Genomic DNA, 23,359 nt, shown 5'->3' with positions numbered 1-23,359 from the left:
CCCGTCACCCTTAGCTGCCTCTTTAATAATGTACCTTACCATATAAACATCCAAGGAACTTGGGGACAAAACTGGGTTGGGTTGCAGAGTTAGGCTTGTAAAAACCTTGGTTGTCATTAGCGTAGTATAAACCTATGAACCTATGCATGTTTGCTGCATTTCATGGCATTCCAAGGGACACCATGTCTGCTGAATTTCATAATTAAAAAAAACACGTTTGCTGCACCTCATCACTTTTCAAAGAAGAGTTTGTATGTTGCTTATTACCCGTGTGTTTTGCAGACTTTGACTTCTCTAAGAAGCTGAGAAAACTTGTATACAGACAAAAAGTCAAGCCTTCTGTGCTGAAAAATTAACTTAAGAAATCTGTTCACAGCATTTAATTCTGCTGAGCTAACTAGGGTTACCACCTGTCCCACTTTGCGAGGGACAGTCCCTTTTTGGGCAGTTGTGTCCTGCAAAAAAATTGCAAAAATGGCCTATGTCCTGAGATTTTAGGGCAAAATTATTTCCTATATTTTATGTAATAGTTGCTTAAAACAGTTATTCTGTATCTGAAACACCTAAATGTTATCAGAAACAGAATAAGCAACTAAAATGCTACAAGAATAAGTTTTTATTTGAGCAAAAAAAGTGAAGTTCTGTCCTTTGTACTGGCCATGGGTATGTTTTGGCCTGGAAATCTGATGTTTGTACCACAATTGTCTCACTTTGGGCCTTTGAAAAGGTGGCAACCCTAGTCTAACTGACGTGAAATAAGCTGCTAAAACTAAGTACAAACAATGAGAAAAGGAGACATCAGTCTGTGTCACAGTGTGAGCTTAGACTAAGAAAAAGCTACCAGTAATATTTAAATAATGCATGCGTCCATGAGCTTCTACAAGAATCACTACCTGATTTTGTAGCTGATAACAAATGCAACCATGGTATTATGTCAATTAAGCCTCTAGAATATCAGTACAATACAAGCTTGATAATCAAACCTATAAACCAAAATCTTCACTATCCAACCAATGTAGAAATATGTGTGGATCTGCAACAATTCTGAATTAAAAGACATTATTCTCGGCAGCAAGGCTACAAGAAATAATTTTAGAATAATATGTTTGGTTTTATATATTTTATATGTTTTTTAACAACTCAAATCATCTCTTCCCAGCTTTATTTGACCTTCTAAAAAATAAGCAAAAATAATTACAGAGGGCCTCTTAAGCCAATCTCCTTTACATTAAAATATAAGACCAAGACCATGTCCTCTGCCTGTCTTGTAACTGAAGCCTTATTGCCAGTTTTGGAAATTAAGTTTCCAGTATTTTAACAGATACAGAAACTCACAGACGTGACTTTTTGTGAATAGCTTTGAATGATTGCTTCTTTCTCATAATGTTTACAACAACCGTTTGGGCATTCCCGTCTCAGTGGGGAATGTTGTCACAAATCAGTATGAGTTATGGTTAAATATCAGACTGCAATCCAAGTTCTACTGTTTTCATATACTAAGAGCAAAATAGATTTTTGAATGACGGTGGGAGTTGGGAAATAATAAATCAAAAATGACTTCATATAATACTACTGCCTGTTGTTTTTGAAATAGAAGTTACCCAATGTTATCCTTCCTGCATTACATTTTAAACAGATATTTTACAATGCCAAGAAAAACAACATGTACACAACTGTTTATATTTGATTAATTCTAAATGAACAACCGTCTATGATTTTTATAAAACAGACCTTAAGCAGTACTTTCAGATTGCTATTTAAGTGCAGATACTATGACTTACTGTCATGTAAAAATGCATCTGTTATCTTTATGATTGACTAAACCAACTTTAATTGTTATATTCAGTTTATGGATCAAAACAAAACAATCAGTAAATCATATACTCTGCTAAATGCTAATTCTTTAATGCGATATTTCCCCAAAATTGTCTTGTTTGTTTAATTATTACATTGGTTGGCTTGATTAACATGTACTAAAGGAGAAAGTTCTGCAAAGAATTGTATTTAGGAAAGGCAATAAAATAAACCAAAATAATGGGAGTATTCTGAGATATCCAGCACAAACATAATCAGAATAAGAAAACTCCATCTAGACAAGATGTCCAGCACAGACATAACCAGAATAAGAAAACACCATCCAGAAAATATTGAGAGGACAGCTTCTAATACCAGACATTTGGTGCCGAAGCCAGAGTCAGAACCACAATCACTGCACCGTTATGTCTCCAAAAATTGACCTGCTTGCAGGTTTATTTTTGGAGGTGTAAGAAGTGACATGAACAGAAGTTAGAGGTCTACAAGGCAACATATTTAGTCTTTAGTCTTTTAACATTGTATGATAGTTTTATTAACAGCTGATAGCAATGCTACAATAAATTCCCTTGAGATAACTGACACGACTTGTTTTTATAAGTTGTGAAGTCATGGAAAACATGATTTAAAATGGAACAAATACCTCCCCATAGCATAATATACTTCTGATGAGCAGTGACATGGATTGGGTTTGAATCCCACCAATGACACCTAAATTGTCACCGATAGATTTAGCCTCTACTACCAGTACGAAGAAAAGATCCTAACTTGCACAAAACAGATGGTCTCTCAAGTCACATCATGGATACCCAGCAAGTTAAAATAAAAAAAAAGAAAGTGCACACAAGCCTATCTCACTAATCAATTCAAGAAATGCAACCTAGCCTTAAGAGTATAAAGGGAATCTGAACTGTTGTACTCTCAACATCCACCCCAGAATAAACTGCATTCAAATCACTTACATAATTGATCTTTGGCTTGGCATCCCCAGGCTCATCCCTTTGTGAACTACAGTGTTTTATAGTGTACCTTACACATGGTAACTGCCTTTCACACCAGTTATTAATTTTGCACACACACACACACACACACACACACACACACACACACACACACACACACACACACACACACACACACATACACACACTTCTCATTGAAGGCTGGTAGAATTTTGTAATTCCCCACAACTTTCTTCCATCCACTGTAGCACTGCCAACACCCTGGAATGGCCAATGACCTCAGGTTACCTGCTGATCTTAATTAAGTCTGACATTAAATCAAATATATTAATATTTTCTGCATTTGTAGGCCTAAATGCTAAGAATAGGTCAGAGCCACAGCTTATCAACCTAGAGAGATAAATAATAACCCCCCCCCCTTAGATAACAACTATCAACAATACAAATACAGTAAAAAGACAAGCCACAAGTGCTTTAAAGAATAAAGAAATGTAAACAATAACACAAACACTGCAGTAGTACATTAAATATGTACAGGAATATGTACATGCACAAGGAATATCAAAATGAAAGTTATTTGCACAGACAGTGGCATTTAAAGTTACACAGATAGGGATATTTAAACAACCCCCTCCCCTCCAGGCTAGCTACATACATCTAACTACTTCTGCTTCAAGACTATTGAACTCTTGCTGTTATAAGCCCCTAGGAAATAAGAGGCAGAATTTACAGCTAGCAAGCTTAAAGGGAAGTGGTCAGCTCAGTATCTTTCTATCAAAAAACAAAAAGACAAGACAAGAAAAAGACAGGCCTTAAATATATATATATATATATATATATATATATATATATATATATATATATATATATATATACACACACACACACACACACACACACACACACACACACACACACACACACACACACACACACACACACACTCACACACACAGACACACACACACACATACATTTTAGGTAATTACTTATGTTCTGTTCCCAGAATCCATTGCATCCTTTCCCTTTGCAAAAAAAAAAAATTACATCAGTTTATTTTAGTAGTTTTGCTTTTCCATAGCAAAATCAACTGGATCAATTCTTTCTTCTGGAAAGAACAAGGACTTACTTGCATCAGACTAGAAACACAGGCATCCTGTCTCCTTTCTTTTTCACAGTTCTTGTCAGCTACTTCTTTGAATTAGACTATCGTTACATTTTATTACTTGCTAGCACATGATTTGCAAGTGGTTATGTTTTATATTTCAAATAGTAATTTTTTTAATTTTGCTTAATTTCACCTTCTTTTATATTCAGATGATCACAAGGTTATAGCCATTTTGTAGGCCAAATGTGTTACTAGCAAAAAATACAGAAAACACATGACATCATAGCATCTATTTTCCTTAGACTGACATTAACTTTGCACCACAGCACTAATGAAACAATTACCCTAATGCAATTATTCCTACCACAGCACTGATGAAACAATTACCCTAATATAATTATTCCTACCACAGCACTGATGAAACAATTACCCTAATGTAATTATTCCTACCACAATTACCCTAATATAATTATTCCTTCAGGAAGTCAGAAGCCAGCTGCATGCCAGCCCATCCTCCATCTCTGCCAGTGGCACAGTAACAAGCCATGGCTAGCCAATCCATCGTTACTGTTGGATGTAATCAGTGACATCATTTGTTTAAATATACCATTTACTTGTGGTCTCTAGTCAGTTTCCAGGAAATTACCAATAAGTGCAGATTCTTTAAGCTTCTGCAACTATTATTTCCGCCATGGCTTAGTCTTAAAATAATTGGAAAATACTGTATAAACACATCTGTGGGTAATTCTGGAAGCCTACACTGCCCCCCACAAAAGCAAGCATTTGCTTACTACTATTTTTCAATCCTTTTCAGAACAAGGATTGATGGGGTGAACGTGTCTCTGAATTTGACCAGATATTTCATTTTTTTTTTTTTTAGAACAGCTGTGATGGATAGTATTGACAACATGAATGTGTCCGTGAATACAGCCATTAAAGGCTGCTTTCTTTAGGATATCATGATTCTGGTTCAGTGTGTATAGATGCATCAATCAGAATGTTATAACAACCAGTCAACACTGCTGTATCCATAGTAAAACCAGCTAAGGCAAACAGTAACATACCAGAATCGACTTTCAGTAGGGCATAGTCTCAGATATTTTAACAACTGTACAGTACTATGAGTTGCTGATGGAACTCTTTGTGAGAGGGAAAGTGGTGGCAACAAAACGCTACTATGGATTCCTTAATAGACCATAAGTTTGTCGGTGTGCAGATTGCAAATCATGAAATGCTTTTCCAATAAAGAAAACAATATATTTACTGTGTTTGTGTGACACAAAGGTCAAAAATAACACTGTAGCATGCACTCATCACTCTGGATTACTTTCTAAGTCCACATCACAGAAATAGTAAGATATCAATGGCTGAAAACAGTAGAAGGCCAGCTATTCTTGGGGGTGGCATGTATGTGTGCATGTGACACAGATAATGCATGCGTGTTTTGTATGTGTGAGTATATGTGTTTGTATTAGTGTGCATGTATGTGTGTGTGTGTGTGTGTGTGTGTGTGTGTGTGTGTGTATATATATATATATATATATATATATATATATATATATACTCATGCGTGAGTGGTATACGTGTGTGTGTATGTTTATGAGTAGCAAGTTGAAATTCATTAATATAGGAAAAACTTCTCTTCATAGGTTCAGCCATGGCCATTTTAAGCCTAGTGAATTTCCTTTAAATTAACCTATCCTGTTTGATGTTAGATTGACCTTAACTGTCCCATGATCAATAATTACATATTCCCTCTAGTGAGAATAACTGGGATCATACTATAGATAATTTCAGGGGATCATGCATGGGATAAAGCATTTATGAGCTGCTTCAGTCCATTAATAGTAGAGGGTAGTTCTGGAGTACATTTTCTATTGCCCATCAATAGATCCAAACTGCTCTCAGACATGGACAGGACTGAGCTTTGATTTACATAGATGTGGAGTTTGCTCCGGAAGAGTGGTATGCTCTATGAAATACGAGTCTGTTTGTTTGTCTGCCTGTCTATCTAACTCTTTGTCTTACTGCCTGACTGGAGAGGGACTAGCACAATTTTTATTTGCAGACAATTTCCATGAGCTCCTCAAAGTCAAAGGTCATGCATCCTAAATTCACAACAAACTATTCACAACAAACTTACCGTGAAAGCCATTAGACTCAGTTAAAATCATACATTTATTGTGTAATTATAACAGATCAAAGCCAATATAGCCTTTTAAAAAATGTTATTTTTGATTGCTAGAAAGTTTCAAATAGAAAAAAAAAACAGAAAGCATAACAAAGAATTGTGAACTGGCACTCAAAAACTTAACGTAGTAGTACTATTACCTTTCAACTTAAAAACAGTAACTACATTTGAAACTGGAAGTCTAACTACTCTGCCTTAGACAATCTGAAAGAAATTTTGTTCAGAGCAGTCAGTCCCATAAATGTTCATAATGACATAGTCATACTTTACTGAGGCATACAGAATCAAAGTCCTTTTTGTCAAGATTTCAGTATCAACATTATGTCTAACTGCAGTATGATGTTTTGTGCAAGTTGGCTGTGTACTTTCATGTGTTTTCCCTTCCTTGCATAGCCCCCCACATAGTTTGGTTATATATTGTCTTCTGGAAAGAGTTATTCATTGACTTGTAAGTATCCATATCTATGGTTTTAAACATTTAAAATAGATGGGGGACTACGCCGCCACAACCCCCAATCCGGGGGGCTATGCCCCCCACACTCCCCTTACTTTATATACTAACTCCAGGATCGCACTACAGTGGGGGAAAAGGCCATATATAACTTTCAATTAAATGAATTTCAGTCAAATGAGTTTTCAGTGAAATAAGCTTTCAGTGAATTGTGCGCAGGCAACTGAGTTTCAGTCAAATGAGCTTTCAGTGAAATGAAGTAGATCCATATATATATATATATATATATATATATATATATAATACATATATATATATATATATATATATATATATATATATTTATATATATATATATATATATATATATATATATATATATATATATATATATATATATATATATATATATATATATATATATATATATATATATATATACACACACACACACACACACACACACACACACACACACACATATCTAGCTCTATATATATATATATATATATATATATATATATATATATATATATAAAATATAGGGATGGTCAGGCAGGCAAGCCCTCACGTGGGAAGGTGTAGGGGGGCTTGTCCCCAACAAAAATGAGACTTTTCTCTTTTTTATCTTTTCCAAATTACACTTTTCTAAACTGGACTTTTGAAAAGCACATCTCAAATTCTATTAACTCATTTAAGACATAAGTAGATAGCAACCTCTCCTTCGACAACCATGTTGCCACTGTAGTTAGAAAGTCCTTCTATGTGGCACACCTCATTACAAAAGGTTTCTCATCCAGGAAGAAAGAAGTCATAATACCTCTCTACTCATGCCTCATTAGACCCATTATAGAGTACAATGCCCCATTTGGTATGTACCTCACAAGACACCTGCAACAACTGGAGAGGCCACAAAAATTCCTCACAAAGAGGATCCTAGGACTCAAACACATGCCTTATACAGACAGACTCAAAAAATTCCATCTATACTCCATCTCATATCGCCTACTTAGAGGTAATCTCTGCCTGGCATACAAAGCCATGTCTGACCCAGTATTGCTAGACATGCTTCATCTGAAAAAGTCTCAATCCCTCCGCACCACACACTCCATAGACCTCAACCTCATCACCACATTAAACAGAACCTGCTGGAGGGACAGGTTCCTAACCCAGAGCTTTCTCATACTCTGGAATAAACTCCCCATTCATGTCAAGCAGAGTATTTGACTAGCCCTCTTCAAGAGAAATCTTGACGAGTGGATGGGTAACAGGAAATTCATCCTGGGCATCACTTCAACAGCATTGCTCAATAGGGGCACAAGGAACTAATGTCCGGCAACATAACGATTGGGAATGTTCTTGGGCTAGGCTTGTGTTGGCTCCAGGGCCATTAGCCTAGTACTTACCTATGAATATATGAACCTATAAATAGCCAAGCCAAATTCAGTACTGAGCTTTAATAAGAATGGAATGCTAGTCCTGTTCATAAGTACTTACTAGGGATGCAGTCCAGCAGACCACTGAAGAGCCTAGCCCAACTTCCTGATTGCCCTAGAACATTGTCTGGTTGAGTGAGTTCCTCAATGCCACACAGTAGGCAAATGAATGATAAAGGAATCAAACCTTGGATTACAGGAAGCAGCTTGATAACAGTTTATAGTGCATAACTTCAGTACTATGCAAACTGCCTTTGCAGGCCATTTTAAGCTTAAGCATTTATCCCACTTACATATCAACCTTGTTTATAAGGTAAACACCTTCACCATTATGTCAAACACTTACATTCAGTTTAAGTTTGTGAGTGCTGATATAGTTTCCTGAAAGTCTCCCTGAGAACGGACAAAGGATAATTGAGATCTGACTTTTCCATTTCACTCTGACAGTTTGCAAGTTGCATTACAATGGAGTCTATAAGAGTGTGTATATGACATCTTCAGTGTAAGGAATGCAAAGCTTATCAAGAATATACATGTTGTACTAAAGTACTGATGCATTATAATTAAACATTTACATGTTTCCGCAGAAGAGTGGCATTCTGTATCAGCGGAAGGATGGCACCATCAAAGCTCCCTGTACTGACCATGACAGTAAGACTAAGGCAACTTCATTTCTGAGCTACACTATGGACTTGAGTGTTCGAATATAATTCCCCCAGACGTTTTGCTAAGACTTTGAAAATAGTATTGTGATTTTGCTTCCTATCTATAGGTACCAAATGTGAGCTTTTACAAGTAGATCTTAGTGAAGGTCTGCTAGCTTACATTACAGTCATTTTCTCTTAGGAATAGGTATGTGATTTCACTTCATGGCAGAAAATGCAGTTTATATACAGAATATAGCTACAGTGTGTTGTCATTACATTGGATGTGACATAAAATGACATTTAAATTATTTTTAAAATTACAATTGATGATGCAATTTTTAATTTGACTTTGACACTAGGAGCACAACCTGATAATAATTTAAATATAAATGTCTCCGTATAACTCCAATAAATATACTTTAAGGGTGGTCAAACAGGACAATGCACTTGAGCTGCTCCATTTTCAAATCACTATAATTAAAATCCAATACCACTCTCTTGCAAGCTATAGGTCCCCCTCTATGACCAGGAAACCAATACCATGTATTTAAACTTACTAGAGACACTAACCATCCAACCCAATATCCTATTGATGGGTGACTTTAATTACCCCACAATTAACTGGGAATCCTATAGAATATCAAAAATACATGCACAGAGATTCCTGGATTTTGTAAACACAAACTGCCAGGACCTGATACTCAGTACACCAACCGAGGGGCAACCATACTGGATCTGGTACTCACTAATATGAGAGAATGCTGCACACTCCCTACTGTAATGCCTTCCCTGATAAGGTCAGACCACAAAATGATCTCCTTTGAAGTAAAAATAAAACCTGTGCCCCCAGCTAAACTGAGATTATTCAGGAACTCTTCTAGGGCTAACCTCTTGCTATTAAGTGAGAACCTGGCAACATTTCAAGCCCCTATAAACCCTGAGAACATTTCTGCCTATGCAAAATTGCTCACAGAAACCCTGTACAAGCATGTTAATAGCTGCATAGAGGCAGCTGTACCCACCAGGAAGAAGTACAGAACTAACTCAAAAAACAAGCCACCCTGGTGGAATTGCAAAATCAGTCTGATGTATAACAGGAGGAAGAAATTCATGGCAAAAATTAGGAGGTGCATCCCTCAGCAGGATAAAGCACTCTCATTAAACTAAACAAACAACTTAGGGGACAAATAAAGTCTACCAAAGCCAAATTTGAGATGAGTTTGGCCTCTCAGGCCAAGGACATCCACAAAGCATTTTTAGCTATATCCGCAATCTCAAAGGCAATACACAATTGTGTGAAGAGCTCATTGTAAATGGAGCCACCTATACTGAGCCAGAAGATATAGGAAACCTTCATGCTGATTAATTCAGCTCCAACTTTACTCCTCACTCCTTCTCAATCGTCCCTCAAGAAATATAATCAAATATAACTCCCCCTGTTATCACTAGGGAAGAGTTCTTTAATGCTCCCTCTAAGACCAAGAGCACTGCATCAATGGGCCAAGACAATACCCCAGGATGCCTTCTAAATGGCATGAAACATGACCTATAAGGGCATCTGGAATTACTATTTAACTGTAGCCTCCAAACAGGCTTCATGCCTCATGAATGAAGAAAGGCAAAAGTCATCCCTCTGCACAAAGGTGGGCCATCTATAGACCTTGGAAACTACAGACCCATAAGTCCCACTAGTCTTTTATGTAAAGTCATGGAAAGAATTATCATGGAGATGATCAATAGAGATATAGTAAACCTTCAGATGCTGGACCTAACCTAGTTTGGTTTTGTCAAGGGCAGATCATGCCTACCCAACCTGGTGGACTTCTTTGAAAAGGTCACCAAAGTAATGGATGAGGGCAAAATCATTCACACTGCCTACCTTGACCTGGCCAAGGCATTTGACACAATACCCCACTCGGGCATTGGGGACAAACTCAAGAGGTTAGGTACAAACCTATATTCCACCCAGTGGATAGTCAACTGGCTCACAGACAGGACCCAGGAAGTTAGAATTCAGGAGTCCACCTCTACAAAGAGGCCAGTCACAAGTGGAGTCCCTCCGGCATCAGTCCTTGGACCGCTCCTTTTTGGCATTTACTTCTCAGAAGTCAATGCCAATGTCAGTGGTCTCTGGCTGACTAAATTTGCAGATGATTGCAAATTAGGAGCTGTCAGTAAATCTCACACTGGCACAAATGTTTTCCAGGAGGGGTTGATACAGACCAACAACTGATGTCAGAGTCATGGATTAAAACTAAATGCCAAGAAATGCATAATAGCATTCTTTGGGAAGTCATCCGTCCATGGTAGCTATCATATTGACATAGAGTTGACCCAGTAGTCAGGGACTTAGAGACACACATAGATAGTAATCTAGCTTTTGATCATCACAAGTCTACACTGATGAGGAAATCATTCTATGTTGCACAACTTATAAACAAAGGTATGGCGTCTAAGTCCAAGGAAGTCATTGTTCCACTGTATTCGGCATTCATCAGACCTATCATTCAGTACAATGCTCCCTTTGGTATGTACCTAACCAGGGATATCCAACAATTGGAATGCTGACAGAGGTTCCTCAACAAAAGAATACAGGGCGTAAATAAAATGTCCTATGCAGACCACCTCAAGACCCTATCCCTGTATTGTCTCCTACAGGCTTTTGAGGGAAGATCTATGCCTGGCATACAGGGCATTGTCAGACCCCACTCTGATGGACCTCCTGCATATCCACAAAACAAACAGTACCAGAATTACCCTTTCTAAAGACTTAAACCTTGCCTGTGATATAACTAGGACCTGCTGGAGAGATAGGTATTTATCCCAGAGACTACCACGTCTATGGAACAGACTCCCCATCCATGTAAAGCAGAGTTCCTCCCTAATCCAATTCAAGTGCAACTTGGACAATTGGATGGGAATCCAGAAATTCATCCCTGGTTTGGCACCTATGTCTCTGGATGCAAACAGGTAACCCATAAATGGTTCATCTCCCAGGCCCCTGCTTACACTTATCAAGGGTATCAGAACTTGTCAAAGATTTGGAATGCATGGTTAGGCTTAAAAAGGCCCTTGTGGTCATTAGCCTAGTAAACACCTATGAACCTATGATTGAGACTGTGATGACACTAGGGGAGAAAATTGACTTCATTTCCCTGAGAAATAATAAGGTATGGTCAAGGCTCTTACAAAGTTGGAATACTGCATGGTTGTCCAAACAAATAAGAGCATGTGAGTTCAGATATATCACATCAAGAGTGTGTTGAGCAAATGTATTGATTCCTGTCCATTTACTACACTATTGAAATGGCTCAACATACCCAGACTCTTATACTGTGTTATATGTAATATCACTGATGTTTCTCAATTGAATTGTGCTCTTGGAGCTTGACATCTGTAACTGTGGTATTAGATATAAGATAAGTGAAAATTAAATTAATTTAATGCTGGAAAGGTGCATTACACAGGTGTTTAGAAGGTAGAAGAGGACAACTTAATGCAGGAGATTAAGGTATGAGGTTCACCCTGTAGCTCAGGGTTTTTTTTACCCTCAGCTTCTACTTCCTAATTGTGTGACACTTAGCAAGTCACTTAATAAGACAGTGCACCCAGGTCTCCCTGATAAAGTGGCTTGTGCTTAGTGGGTTTACGTAGCTGAAGCATAAAGCATGGTTGTAGAATTTGCATCTACTCAGAGAACCACATTTCTATAGGCCCTAACCATTTCCACTGTACATACACAGTAACACACTCAATGTTTGGTGCACTGTGGGCTTTATGGAGTGGATCACCTACTTCTGGGAATGATGCATCCCCAGAAAGCTGTGCACCCTTTGAAGTAAGTGCTTCCATGTGGTCACTGGTCTCAAGTGAGAATTCTCATGCAGATACTGCACCTGGCACAGGGGTGCCCTCACACCCTCTTCAAAGAGGTCAGCAGACATTGCTATATTACTTTTCTCCCTCCCTTATGTATGACACAGATCCTCATTAACTGTTAATTCTGCCAGGGATCCATTTAGTTCCATAACTGTAGGGTCCTCTACCTCCCCACTACTCCTTTGCAATGAGTACTTGTTTATTTCTTTCTTTTGTTAAACTCCTGTCTCTATCCTACCTCATCATGTATCATTTTCCCTTATATAAAACACCCCCTCATTCTGGGAATCCCAATACTCTTTTACAAAACATTCTTGCTTATTCAAAATTCACTGTCCTTACCATGTCCCCTCATATCTTTCCTAGTCAAACATCCTCAACACAAAACCTCATATTATCTATACATTCCCACTTTGCTACAACTTCACTGAAAAGCAAATGTCCTCTCTCTTATCCTTCTACCCCCACTCAATAACCCTCTCTGCTGATAAACACCCTCACCCTGGTTCCACTACAGATCTCTTTTCCACCACCCAGCAACCAACCAATAAAAACACAATGTGTCATAACAATGCAGGACTACTTTTCCAACATAAAAAACGTGAAAGTTAATGTAACAAAATTCATGAGCTGCATGCATGGGTTGCACTCTATGCTTCTGATGTTTTATTTATAAGTATACTTGGCTAACACATTAAAAATGAAGAAAATCTTTCCAGGTTATATTGTAACAAGACTAGACAGACCATACTAAAAAGTGCGAGTTTAGCTATATGATATAAACAAGGAATTCTATTGTCATTGTACCGGATATGCTCACTTTCCTTCAACAACTCTAAGTTGATCATCTCCCACCTAAAAATGAAATCATAAAAGCATCTATGTATATTCCACAATGTAAAAATAATAAAACTATTAAAGACATCTTGCCCTAGCTCTCCGGCAACACCAACCAAGAAACTACCATTTTAAGTGATGTTAACACAGACTGGCTTCAAACCTCTGAGTTCAGCCTCACCTGAACCATCACCCTTTATTAATGTCACACAATTAAACACCATTTCTACCCAATATGGCAACATTTCCAATACATCTTCTACCTTTCCTTGATATCTCACAACCGAGCCCAGCAAAATCCTCTCTTCTGGAATTCTTCCCAACTCTATCATTGATTAGTTATTAACTTTCACGAAAGGAATACCCCTGCAGTACCCAAAACTTCACCACTATAACACAGCTCACAACCTAACTTTAACAAAAGCTCTTTCCTGGACTCACTAAAGCTCTACAGCATCTATTGATAATACTAACCTGTAGATGAGATACTTTCCATGAAGCATTCCTTAGCATTCTAAACCAAGTAGCCCAATCCAGACTCAAAAGACTTAGATACAACCCTGCATGGCTGTCCAAAACTACAAAGCAGCTAATGCGATCGAGGAATGATGCCTGGAAAAGATGTTTGCAAAACAAAACAAAATCCAAACTTCAAAGCTTTAGACATCCATATAACCACAGTGAAAAAAAACTCATTAGATCAGACAAAAAGGCCTCTTATACCATACTCCAAGACACCCACATCAAAAATCTCAAGCAGTTCTGGTCCTCCATCCACAACCTACTGCACTCAGTCTGCCCAGCCCAACCGTCCCCCACCACATCCAACCAGCCTGATCCTATTTATGTACATTTTAATGTTCAGTCCATAAAATTGGCCATCTCCCCCACTAACAACCTGTTTTCTCTTAATCTACTCACAAATTCCATTTCAAATCCCCAAATTTTACTTCAATCCCCATCCCTACTTCCATCATTAAAAATCGGCTTCAAAAGCAAAAACCCACTATGCTCACTGCAACAACCTGCTTACTGAATTCATATACATAGCAACCAACAACCTAACTTACCCCATTTCTATCTTAACAAAACTTCCATCCAAGAAAACTCTGTTCCTAACATCTGGAAAAGATCTGCTATCACAGGCCTACACAAAGGAGAAAACTCCACTGAATTCAACAACTGCTACCCTATAGCTATTCTTTCCCCTGTCATAAATACTTGAATAATGCATCGAGCATAGCTCCTTAAATACTTACAGACAGCAATATCCTCTCACCAGGCTAGCACGGCTTCAGACCATATCACAGTACCATTCAGTTACACCAAACAAGTCAATAGCCACTGGAACCCTTGTCTCCAAGGTGATTCTGGATCTGTGAAAAGCTTTTTACACTATCTTACATGAAGCTTCTTATCTACCTATTCACCTTAGATCTAAACTATTGCTGTTTAAAATAGTTGCATAGCTATCTGTCAAACAGACTGTATCCAATTAATTAGCATTAAGATCTGTCCATATTCCTGCCCATCCCAAACAGAGTACCTCACAGATATATAATAGGTCCTATACCAGTCAGCCTTTCTATTAACAACCTGCACAGAGCAGCCAGTATTGCCTCTGCTGTTCAACACACAGATAATGTCACACTCATCTGCAGAGCAAAACCACTCCTTTCGGAAAAGACCTAAAGAGTATTCGCTGCAGTTGAGTTGTGGCTCAGTAAATCCCATTTCCTGTTAAATGCCAAGCAAAATAAATTTGCAATCTTTACAGCAACAACAACACAAGAAAAGACTGCATCTCTCTCTCTCACACACACACACACACACACACACACACACACACACACACACACACACACACACACACACACACTCACAAGCGCGCTTAACAGGCTTCATTATAGATTAGGACCTATACCAAAACTAGATCTTTTATATAGTAGTAAACACTTACTAACTCGGAATACCAGGAAATCTATAGTCAGCACATTCCTCCTGCCTTCGATACTATAAGCCTCACCTATTTTCACTTGCCCTCAACAATTTCTCCTCACTAAAACTGAACAATACTAAAACAAAATAGCAAAATTTGCTGCTAACACTACATTTAAGCCTCATCACTGTCTGGCATTAAAGCAATTACAGTGGCAAGACTTTCTACCCTGCCTAGATATACCCAGCTGACTGTAGTCCGTACAACTATATACAAGCCAGAAAGTTGCCCTGCCTTACACAACATAGCTGCAGCTTACTCCCCAAATAGGCATCCACGTTCCATGAACGAACTTCTGTTGACCATATCCAAATCACAAACTAGGGATGGATGGTCATTGTACTCCAGCTATACTCCATCGTTTGGAATTCTGCTCCCACCACCATACAACAGCAGTTGAGCATACATAGGCTTGAAATACTACTAAAACGATACTACATCAGGTTATGGTTCTGCTCTTTCACACCCTCTGGTTAGATAACTTCATCTCCAAATGTAAGCACCAGACACTTCCATTAATTATCTACTACTATTAACCTTTGTCACATTCATACCATTATACATATCCTCTTCTTCTGACTCCTTCTCCTGGACATTATCAAAAACCTTTCTAATTCTCAGTTCTGCGCATATAACTGCTCTCTCCATCCCACTAACATTAGTTGTTTAATGCTCAGAATACTCTCTGTCTATATACACAACTCAGACTGTGCTCACTTTAGTATTCTGACTAATTCCAATCTAGCTTTCAAACTTCATTTACTAAATGATAATCTACATAAACATTTTCACCTTGCTGTTAATATACATTATACAATATGTCATATAGATTAGAGATCATAAAATATATGTGCTTATATCCATGTTTGTTAAATCTAGAGTATAAATAAGTTGAAATTTATTGTAATTTTCTGTCTGTTAATGGAGAATTTTCTCCCCAGACCTCCTCTGAAAGGGGCTATGATTGTCCATTGGGACTTTCTCAGTAACCTAAAGCAAATAAATTTAATAATAAATATAACTCCATACCAGGATCTGCTATAATGTCTCTTCATAATTACAGTCTCGGGGTAAAAGTTCAGCTTCTGTATATATATATATATATATATATATATATATATATATATATATATATATTTTTTTTTTTTTCATGTATTATCTTTGTTTTCTAATACAAGAGCAGCCTTTCTGTCTCTTCCGTCTCATATATCACTAGCTTTACAATTACAATGATTCTGTAATACGCATACAGCTTATTTTTCTTTTCATGTGGTTTGTTCGGTAAGTGTTAGGCGACGACCTATTTCACAAGCACAAACAAGTTGACACTGTCTTCATGACTTCATTTATAATGTCATAAGTGAAAAAATGTATTTTATCACAGTGATCCTTCCATGACTGCTTTTTTAGATCAGATGCAATATACCCACAGTTGCTATATTCTAATGTTATTTCTTTCTTCTTAAACATGAAACTGCATGACATCCAAAGAACTATTGCTAAAATTTCCTTTTTCAACAGTGTATATGTTGCATACAAAAATTCATGCAAAGAAAAGTTACAATTGTTTAGATAAAATGTAGTTGAAATAGAACAGAAAATAAATTAAAGAAAAATAAAATGGTACAGAGGACCATATTTTACTAAATTAAGCTATTAAACAGACCTACAAATGAGCCAGATCTTTAAATCAGAAAGGATAGAGGACACACTGCATTTCAAAACACTGCACATTTCGGGATTGGAGAATGCTTGCTAATATATAATATATATAAAATAGATCATATCGGAATGAAATGTCCTGTTAGTATCAAAAAGGGTCAACCTGCTTTACAGATGAACTGCGGTCTAATGAAGGATATCTTATTTTTATTGTTCATCACACCAAGATTATGTCTTACACTTAGTCCATTAAATTACTTACTTACCGGCTTACTGAGTTTATACTGATTTGGTACAAGAAAACAAACGTCTACTGATGACACAATCTGAGATATTCAGAATAGAGAGCCAGAAGTCTTTAAAATGATTTAATTACTTTAATAAGAACCCAAACTTCAACAGAAACAGCAGCAATACGGAAACTGGTATTTATGGTTTTGTACTTGTGAAATTATATTGGTGATGTAACTCAGCAGATGTTATAGAAGTAAATCACATGGAGGTTAGATCAGAACCACCTAAAATGGAAAATGTCCAGCTGCTTACTGTTCACAGCATTATCAGATTAAACCGTTAATAGAGAAGATGTTACATAGGATGGGTGTTCTGTACTATATGCAGGATACTACATCGTAGAACAGGTGAACCTTTACATGTACCACTTCTAAGATATTCAATTTACAGGTGCAGAATCCATATAAAACATTTTATTTTATTTACAACTATTTTTGTACTGTGCTTATCCTGAAGCGGAATAATGAACATGCGCTGAGTTGTATGTAGTCACTGCAGTTACTATTAGTACATGCCGTGAGTAAAAGGAAAGTGGAAGTCTTAGAGGGCTTGATGGTTCTATTACGCCATTGACGTCTGTATTACTATGTTCACAGGTGAAATGGTGCTATGAGTTAGGTACCACTCTAAATGGAGACCTTGCCAAAGGGATTGCGGTATTTCATAGTTGGTATGGTTTGCTAATACTAATGCAGACTGTATCTGTAGATGATTATACAAGAGACACATAGACAAGAAACCTTTAAAATGATGTTATTCACATTAACAAGAATCAAATGATGCAGTTCCATTGGCTAAACCACACATTGCAAGCAATGCCAGTGTTTAAACTATTAATTTTCCCTTCACATTATCTTCCTTACAAGTGCACAACCACAGAAATTCTACTAGTCTCTCTTATAAATGTAGGAGAAACACCATTATTTCTCATGCTATACTACTGTCTGCATTTTAAGTTCTTGCACATTTTTTTTTCAAATGATTTTTACCTGTTTCCATGCCTATACATATTATAGCAATTTTCCCTTGCATTTCCCACATGGGGAACTGCATTGTCCACCCCTTTGATTATGTATATAGATATATATATATATATATATATATATATATATATATATATATATATATATATATATATATATATATATATATATATATATCTACACACACACACACACACACATATATATATATATATATATATATATATATATATATATATATAAGACTTTGTACAGTGGTGCAGAAAAGGATATAGCTCCAAATCTCCCCCCTAAGGAATCATGCTACATTTCAGTACTCTTTTTTGATGTACGTGCTTGTTGACTAAATTACATAAACTGTCATTTAGCTGACAAACACGAACTTTGAACATCTGACATACTGCCTTGTAGATATACTATTATATACAGAAGATTTTTTTTTAGAAGATATCTAGAAACTTCATATCTCAGACCTAATAAACTCATCCGAATTCCATGACTTACTGGTAAAGTGGTTCAGACAATAAAACTGTAGCTGGGCATTGCATCAGATTTGGCATTGTCCACTTCTTAGTTTACACTGACACTGCTTTATCATTATTTAGTTTACACTGACGCTGCTTTATCATTATTTAGTTTACACTGCCACTGCTTTATCATTATTTAGTTTACACTGACACTGCTTTATCATTATTTAGTTTACACTGCCACTGCTTTATCATTATTTAGTTTACACTGACACTGCTTTATCATTATTTAGTTTACACTGACACTGCTTTATCATTATTTAGTTTACACTGACACTGCTTTATCATTACTTAGTTTACACTGCCACTGCTTTATCATTATTTAGTTTACACTGACACTGCTTTATCATTATTTAGTTTACACTGACACTGCTTTATCATTATTTAGTTTACACTGACGCTGCTTTATCATTATTTAGTTTACACTGACACTGCTTTATCATTATTTAGTTTACACTGACGCTGCTTTATCATTATTTAGTTTACACTGACGCTGCTTTATCATTATTTAGTTTACACTGACGCTGCTTTATCATTATTTTGTCTGTGCTGGTTACTTGTACAATGCATGACTTAATGGTTCAGGCAGCTGATAATGGGATAATATATTTAAAGTTAGGAAAAAATGTTTGAATTCATTACGTTTTCAGTTAACTATTATGTGTCACTTAACCAGCATTGTGGTATAGAGTGATAAAGCCCTGACTACAACTTAGGTAAGACTGATTCATTTACTGGCTTGGGTGACTGTGGCACAGCTAAAGGGGGATGGAGCCCATCCTGGTGAGGAGAAAATTCACTCTGATGTGCCTCACAGTTAGTCCCTAGAAGGGCTGGGGACACAGATGGCATTGTCCTTATGGTGGCAGGGATACTGTCTGAGTCACTGCTGAGGTAGAATGATACACCAACATGTCTCAAAGCCCATCGACCCTGGACATTATGTGTGTATCCAAAAGGAGGAGAAGTTAGAGCATGAACACCACTCCTTACTGTTCAAGCACAGGCTGGAGGGCAGAAGCGAGACCTTCACCCAGAGGATAAGGAGAGATCCTGCAGACAGCCAATAGTTGGCTGCAAGGAACCTTAAAGAGAGGAAAAACTGATCATCTGTCACATTAAATAGTAATAACCTACACAACACTGCAAATGTCAGCTCAGCTGCAATCGTCTGCCTTTGCGGTGTAACAAAAGAGGTTAAGTGTGCAAGTTTAAAACAAGTATATCTTTCAATTTTTATGGTTGATCTGTTTTGATTGGTGAAGATGAATTACTCAAAAAGAGCAACACCGGAGGACTGTCAGTGAAAAATGACACCTGCACCTACTGCGTCTTGCTACTTTGTAAATGAATAAAAACATACACCACTGTTTGAAAAAGTGATCTGTCTGTCTTTATGTTAAGAAATAAACCTTAAATGCAAGCCAGTTCATACGTTAATCAGAAAGGATCAGTTTTTACCTCATTTGCTCTCCGCATTTTCCTCAGTCTTGATTTAAATAGATCTGGAAATGCTTTTTGAATATTCGTTCACCAAACCATGATGAATCCAATTAGCAATCTCAAGTGACACGTTCAGGAAGGAGATTGCATATTATGTAATATCTATGATTTAATTTATTGTAAGCCTTCAGCAAATATGTAAATATTTATCACCAGAGAGTCTGTGTGGAGTTTGCTAGCTTCTCCTAACTGCATTTATTAATGTAGACTGACACTGTGTTACTGATGAAATATGTTATTACTTGGGTTGATTAAATAATTTATATTCTGAAATAACCATTATGACATGAGCGGCCTCTAATTCTTCAAACATTTCTGAAGTGATCAAGAGAAGGTAATAACTTTGCAATTTAATATTTTAGTTAATAATCCAGTTGCATAAACAAATGTAGCTTACATTCATCTCATCTTTTGAACATTAGTCAAATATTAGAGAGTCATTACATAACAAGTAATTAGGTAAACAAAACATACAAGTCATACATTAAATATTAAGGAGCTTAGTATAGTGTTAAATACACTAAGGACTTTATCATTAAAAATGCCTCAGTTTATCATGAGTTTAACAAGATGCTGAATATAAATCATTCATATTTGGTAATATTGCATTTAAGTGCTTTACTACAAGACCTTTCCTTTTTTAACTGATTTATTAGTAAGACTATTACTATTATACATACAGAAACATTAAACACAGATACCACATATATAGTCAAAGGAACCTGGGACAATATTAATCTAAGGTCTGCTCTATGTTAAGGTGACATTAAATAAAAGGACAGGATGCGAGAGAAGGGGTGGATGTAGACAGTGGGCTGGGAGGGTATAGGTAAAATGCTGCCACGTCACTGACCAATGTTTTGACTTACAGAAGGAAATATCTTAATGGTCCAATGTCATGTACACTGGGCAATAAATGGTGCCAAAACAAAATTTATGACTTTGTTACGTCACAAGCCAAATGAAGCACATATAATCTAGAGAGGTATGCAGGAGTGAGATAGCGACAATTGTTGCTGACACTCATAGCCCTGAGAAAGGACGACCCTTTAGTATGACCTTGGGACTCATTGTGAATGGAAAGAATCCAAGCAGTCCAGTTACACTGTTGGGTCAGTTAAAGGTAAACGAGTACTTGAGAAGGATGCATGAATTTATGCCATACGGTCTTAAATTACTTCAAACTAAATATGGAGAATGGAAAAGGAGCAGAAATGGTATGAACAGGAACTATGATTAGTCATAGTGCTATGATGAAGGTATTACAGTAAAGATGGATGCTATTAGGAAATAATGCATGAGGAGTTGGCTTTCTGCCAGTAGAGATACACCCCTTTATTGATATTGCTAGATGTATTTTAAGCTGAGATCAGACAACTGGGGTGTAGCAAGGAAGAGTTAAAAAGAAAAGAGATAAATAGGAGAGTATATAGATAGATGTGTGCATAAAACAATAAATAAATATATGAAAATAAAAAAAGGGTACTTACATATTATCGCAACCAGATTTCCGCACTGCCATAGTTCTTTATGTGTGTGCGGAAACAGGTCTCCTTACCTGAAAAGGGGTCTGTAAAGAAATAATCATTAGCCTGTCACAGGGGGGTATTATCCAGGAAGAGGAGTAAGGGTGCAACTTTGTACTGTGGAGAGACGTACCTCTTTGCTCTTGTAACTGCTTGACGATCACTGCATTCCATGTTATTGAAGGGAAAGCAAGTCAGGAAATACACCGTGTAACTGTAGCACACATAATCTGTCAAGGACACATTTCGCATACTTAAAGAGAAACAAGTGCAGGAAACATGGTCATCATCTTCTTTCGGCTGTTCCCATTAGGGGTCATCACAGCGGATCATCTGTTTCCATTTCTTCCTGTCCTCTGCATCATGCTCTTTCACACCAACTGCCTGCATGTCCTCTCTCACCACATCCATAAATCTCATCTTAGGCCTTCCTCTTTTCATCTTACCTGGCAGCGCCATCCTTAGCATCCTTTTCCCAATATACTCAGCATCCCTACTCAGCACATGTCCAAACCAACGCAATCTCCCCTCTCTTGCTTTGTCTCCAAACTGTCCAACCTGAGCTGACCCTCTAATATACTGATTCCTAATCCTGTCCATCCTAGTCACACCCAGTGCAAATCTTAACATCTTTAACTCTGCCACATCCAGCTCTGACTCCTGCCTTTATGACAATGCTACCATCTCCAACCCATATAACATAGCTGGTCTCACTACTCTCTTGTAGACCTTCCCTTTCACTCTTATTGGTACCTGTCTGTCACAAATCACTCCTGACACACTTCTCCACCCATTCCACCCTGCCTGTACTCTCTTCTTCACCTCTCTTCCACACTAACCATTACTCTGAACTGTTGATCCCAAGTACTTAAACTCATCCACCTTTACCAACTCTACTCCCTGCATCCTCACCATTCCTCTACCCTCCCTCTCATTTACACACATATATTCTGTATTAGCCCTGCTGACCTTCATTCCTCTCCTCTCTAAAGCATATCTCCACCTCTCCAGGGTTTCCTCAACCTGGTCCCTACTCTCACTACATATCACAATGTCATCTGCAAACATCATAGTCCACGGGGCCTCCTGTCTAATCTCATCTGTCAACCTGTCCATCACCACTGCAAATAAGAAAGGGCTCAGATCTGATCCTTGATGTAATCCCACCTCCACCTCACTCCCACCGCAGTCCTTCTTAACCTAGCTTCTACTACTCTTTCCCATAACTTCAAGCTGTGACTGATCAGTTTTATCCCTCTGTAGTTACTGCAGCTCTGCACATCACCCTTATTCTTAAAGGTAGGTACCAAAACACTTTTTCTCCACTCCTCAGGCATCCTCTGACTTTCCAAAATTTCATTAAACAATCTGGTTAAAAATTCCACTGCCATTTCTCCTAAGCACCTCCATGCTTCCATTGGTATGTCATCTGGGCCAACAGCCTTTCCATTCTTCATCCTCTTCATAGCTGTCCTTACTTCCTCCTTGCTAATATGTTTCACTTCCTGATTCTCTATCCCCACATCATCCAACCTTCTCTCT

At 37.4% G+C, this 23,359-nt stretch overlaps 1 protein-coding gene across 1 annotated transcript in view; it reads right to left on the bottom strand.

Moving 5' to 3' along the window:
• The window catches only part of GFRA1 (GDNF family receptor alpha 1), a 1,444,022-nt gene that overhangs the window by 180,126 nt on the left and 1,240,537 nt on the right, over nt 1-23,359 (bottom strand). The gene's annotated exons all lie outside the window — the stretch shown is intronic.

The sequence above is a fragment of the Protopterus annectens genome, chromosome 14.part0 (assembly GCF_019279795.1).
Source record: "Protopterus annectens isolate FY-2018-M chromosome 14.part0, PAN1.0, whole genome shotgun sequence".
Classification (NCBI taxonomy): domain Eukaryota; kingdom Metazoa; phylum Chordata; order Ceratodontiformes; family Protopteridae; genus Protopterus; species Protopterus annectens.
The sequence above is the reverse complement of the archived record's forward strand: the minus strand, read 5'-3'. Positions and strand labels throughout refer to the sequence as shown.